This window comes from Vespa crabro, chromosome 25 (assembly GCF_910589235.1).
Source record: "Vespa crabro chromosome 25, iyVesCrab1.2, whole genome shotgun sequence".
Taxonomy (NCBI): domain Eukaryota; kingdom Metazoa; phylum Arthropoda; class Insecta; order Hymenoptera; family Vespidae; genus Vespa; species Vespa crabro.
The window spans coordinates 671,970-677,376 of NC_060979.1; positions in this window are offsets into that span (position 1 = coordinate 671,970).

Genomic DNA, 5,407 nt, shown 5'->3' on the forward strand with positions numbered 1-5,407 from the left:
GATGACGGTTGATAAAGGTGGTCCCCCACCATAGGGTAAAAGAAACTAGAATATAAGAAGCCTTAATTGTAACGCCGACATCAGTCGTCTCTTAGACATACTGCACGATAGAATAAAATCGGAACCTCAACAAATAATGCATCTAATAAATACTTATATACTTATACTTACCTTAGCGAAATCAACGTTAGCTTTAATAGGATACGATTCCGCCACGCAATCTTTGAATATCACTTCGTACTCTCTCTTGCATATAGCGGTCTAAGGGCTCACAATATAGTGACTTTTACGGGACATGGGACGACGTAGTGGTACAAGCATCCGTCAAGACCTCATTACGGGACTACTACGCCACTGTAAAAATGAAAGCCAACCAGGTGCACCTACAGTCAGAAACCGTCTGTGCATTGGACGAGGAAACCTGTCTCGACTCAGATGGAAGCGAGACGTATTGGTCAAGTATACCTACCGATAGTTGTGGCTTTAACGATTATGATGTCCTTTACGAGGGACCGGCAACAAAAATAACACCCGCTAAGTCGCTACAAGGACCTACATTGTATACGATAACTACAAAGGATGTCACTTTCGCACTAACGAGAATGAGCGAATTCATCCTGTGCGGATACTCAATAGTAAAAACTGAACACTCTAAGTTATTCATACTCAAAACGTCGCCGGGAAGAACGTTCAAAAGTAAAACGAAAACCTCCGTAGAAAATTTGGACATCTTCGCGTACGTAAATTCGAAATTCATTTATGTAGAAAGACATCTTAAGACGCAACTAAACGCTTTGTATATTGACATTACACAACAAAAGTGTGCACTAGAACAACAGGTACTTAAAAACGCTCTCTCATTGGCAACACAAGCACCTGACGAAATGGCTTACGCACTAATGAAACAACCAGGCTACATGGTTGTCATTGCATCGGAGGTAATCTATATCATAAAATGTATTCCAGCAGAAGTCAAGATAAGGCAAGCCGAGGACTGTTATAAGGAATTACCAATAACATATAAAAATGAATCTTACTTTCTCTCACCAAAAATACGCATTATCCTGAAAGAAGCATCTCCAAAAGATTGCAATGAATTGCTACCCAATATGTACAATTTGCATGGAACATGGAACAGAGTGACGCCAAAATTAATAGAATCAATACCTCCGCCGTCGATTCAACCAGTAACGAAACCTAAATGGAGGTATATCGATCCGGAACACCTAGGCACAAGTGGAATTTACTCCAGCGAGGACCTAAATAAGTTAAGATCACACATAATGGAACCAGCTGAAAAACCCGCCATTATAGATACACTGGCCAGCGAAAGGTATATACCCTCTGGAAAAATCTCATTATATAACCTAATGGACAAAGAATCCTAAAATAAAATCGCATCAAGCACGACGCAAAGACTATGGAATGCGTTCATGCGTTTGGGTCAGCAAGCGCCGGAGTTTTAGCTATCTTTATGGCCATACGATTAGCAAAATTTATCGTTGACATACTCATTCATGGATACGCGCTCCATGACATATATGGATGGAGCCTACATCTTTTAGGAGCATTATAGAACTCGGTGATTCATGACGAAGAGAAAGGAGAGTACGATGATGACGATAGAAATAAAAATTTTTTCGAATTAAATACTTACCTGAATAAAGAAAGAAATTAAAATGCACGTATAAGTACGCACATTCTCTAATAAGGGGGAAGTGTTACATCCCGCTCCCTTCTTACATACGAGGATCAAAACCTGTAAATAAAGAACTTTCCTTATTGTATTACTATGTATAGGAAAAAGGGAACACCTTACACTTACGCACTGTATAAATACTTTATTTTTCTTTCTTTTCTGTATAATCGAAAACGTACGTATATATATATAACTAATATTATTATATGACACGCTCGAGCCCGGCATAAAGGGAGTATCTTGTAATACAAACTAACACTATTATAAAGACACAATAACAAATAAGGCATAAAACCTGCAAGCGGCAACAAACCAACGTATACCTGAAAAAACTGATGCCGAACGCCGGACAAAAGCAAGGGATGCAGAAGCCCAAAGAAATCGAGGAGACGAGACCACCGCTCAACGTACGTATTCTCCGGGTGAAGATATCTCTGATTTCGTCTCCATGGAATTGACGACCAAACTCCGGAAAAAGAAGAGGGACGCAGAAAATTAAGAGAATAAAGGAAAAGAAATACCACCCGACATACATACTGGCCGCACTGGAAATCTCCAAACCCCCATCCCTATCACGGGACCACGTCAGCGGCAGATTCAACCCCGCTACACGCGGCGGCTCGATCCCCACTGCGGCGCTACTCCGAGCCGTCTACCACAGATCGACTAAGGATAAAATCGGCTGCATCGCTCGACTCTACGGTTATTTGAACATATTCTTCACCGGGGACACTTCTCTCCCTTCGGTTATTTGAACATATTCTTCACCGGGGACACTTTTCTCCCTTCGGTAAATTAACGATAATTTTCATTAGGATATTTCGACTCTGTACACTTAGAAAATTATATTCGCACTGTATTTTAAATCTAATAAATTAGTTTGTTAATTTTAAAATCAGTGTCCGTTCTCTTAACCCCGGCTGTGCTTTCCAGGCAACAACATCGCGTAAATCGGAAGTTATTAAATTCTGTCGCGAGTTTCAAGAGCTTTTGCCACTCAGTCGACAAGTTCGAAGCTGAAGATTCCCTCCTTTTCAAGCAAGAACCTCTTACATTAAGTTATTCTTTTGCTATCGGTGCGTACGGCTCGCACGAGTTATTGTAACCTCATCCAACACCCGACAGCTATAGGTGCATACGGCTTGCACGAGCTGCCGTAACCGCATCCAACCCCGACATCCATAGGTGCATACGGTTTGCACGAGCTATCGCAACCATCCTATAAAATAATAACTTGTGTTATTATTCTCGTTTTCATCTCTCGTCTCCCTTAATGCCGAGAATACGACGAGGTGGTAGAAAGTATCACCTACGGCAGTTGCTCGCGGCGTATTTTAATCCTTATCATTACCGCGGAGACGTACGAGTCGAGTCGTTCCGGAACACGAGCTACCACGAAGTACTACAATATCGTCTTGTGCCAATCACCATCGAGAGCGCCGTCTACATACCAAGGGATTTAGAACCATCCGATCCCAGAGCAAAAAACGATCCGGAGGTACCTGTCAGCGTTGCAGAGCTAGAAGACCGCGAATAGGTGTCTATCCCGTGCACGAACTGCACACAGCAGGTGACGGCCAAAAAGGACACGAATCTCACACAGATTGGAACTCCTCAAGGTAAGTCCCGAGCGAGAAAAAATTTTTTGAGGGCCGAACCAAGTGTGTCGTAACAAGGGTATCCTAGACTGAGCTCAATTTAAAATAATTAAATGTTTGTAAATAGGACTTGTGCTGCCATTAATCTGTAGTTGAGATATTGTTATGAGTCAGACTAGAAAAGATCTAAGTGAACTTGGAACTAGAAGATCGTTTCTAAGCGCCCAGAAAATGTGACTAATAATAACGAGTTATCATTTATCTTCTAAAGGAATTCGGCCAAAGAGGACGTGATATGCAAAAGTTCCAACATATTCGGATATTTTTATTGAGAAAATTAATCTGCTAATCTGTTCATTGTAGATAACTTGTTCTTCTTTGTTGTTTATTAAAGTTCTTTTTCGTTGAAAAGCATGGTTGAGTATAACAATTTTGGAAGTTCATCTGGGACATAACGAAACGTATCTTCACGAAACAGACAGGAAAATCGGCGAGGAAAAGAAGGAAGAGAGAAGAAGATACAAACGCTCAATCTTGTCCACGAGCTTGTCTAAGAGCTCCAGGGGAAGTTAAACAACAACTGAAGGAACTCGAAGTGGAGAGGAGGCGTAATGATGAATTTGTTACGCGAACAAAAATTCGTCTCTGTTTTTTAGAAGAGGAACCATATCAGATAAGTATTAGGTGTACTAGAAAGTTCTGTTCGTTCCGATTACAGGTTTCAACAAGTATGCGCATATTCATTTGACGCATATTTGGCTTTCTCTTTCTGTCAATGAATTTATACATACTGATCTAGCGAATGAATTAAACAAAGATGATTCATGTTAGTATTAAGTGAGACGCGATATTGTACCCATGGCTTCTGATATAGTTCATTTACGCCACTGTATTTCGAATGAATGCCAACAAGGAAGAAATGTTATAGAAGCGTGAGGAAATTTATTGAAAGTGTTCGGTAAAGATACAGTTTCCGATAGAATCTACAGAATATGGTTCAAAAAATTTGAAACAGGTGATTTCGACCTTTCTGATAAGCCAGGCTCTGGGCGACCATCTTTGAGCGACGACTTTGACGATACTATCAAGATCATGCTAAAGTAAAATCCTTTTCTGACAACATTGGAGATTGCAGATAGACTTAATTTAGCTCAATAAATCATTTCGGACCATATTGGGAAATTAAGATTGGTGTGGAAATATTCAAGATGGGTGCCACATGAGTTAATCAAGAAGAATTTGAATGACCGAGTCATTATATACACATTTCTGCTTGCACATAAAAAAATCGTGCCATTCTTGGACCCGTTGATAACTGAATATGAAAAGTGAATAACCTACGAAAACATCGTAAGGAAAAGGGCATATAGTGAACCCTGAAAATCTGCTTCCTTCACTTTTAAACCGAAGTTGAGCCTGAGTAGGAGAATGTTGTGTATATGGGAGGACATAGGATCAATATATTTGGAGCTGTTGAAACTGAGCGAAAAGCTAAATTTGAGGTATTGTCAGCAATTGGATAATTTAAAAACAGCACTCCAAGAAAAGAGGCCGGCGATGTTCAATAGGAAGGACATCATATTGCTTCATGATAATGCCAGGTCACTTACTACTTTGAGGACTCGCAAAACTCCCCGGGTCTAGTATTCTCCGATTATCACTTGTTTCTGTCCTTCCAAAATTTTTGCAGGACAAAAAATTTAAAAAGGAAGAAGATATCAGACAAACACTGGTTCAATTTATCGCCTCTAGGGATAAGGCATTTTTTAAAATGGGATATACAAATTGCCATCACACTGGCAAGAAGTAATGATGGTAATTATATTATTCAATAAAGTTTATTCAAGGTATGAAAAGTTTATTATTTTATTTTCTTCCAAAAACAAACAGAACTTTCCGGTAGACCTAATATTAGCAATCAGACTAGTAGTTCGATTATGTAATCCAATGAAGTCGAATAATAACAGAAGTTAAATAATGTTAAAAAAATTTAGTACAAATGGGGGAATGATTAAAGCTCTTAAATAACTGATTTAAAAATAGCGCAAAGGCAGAATGTGTGAATATGGGCCTGCATTCTTATTATCTGGCATGGGTAGACAAATTCCGT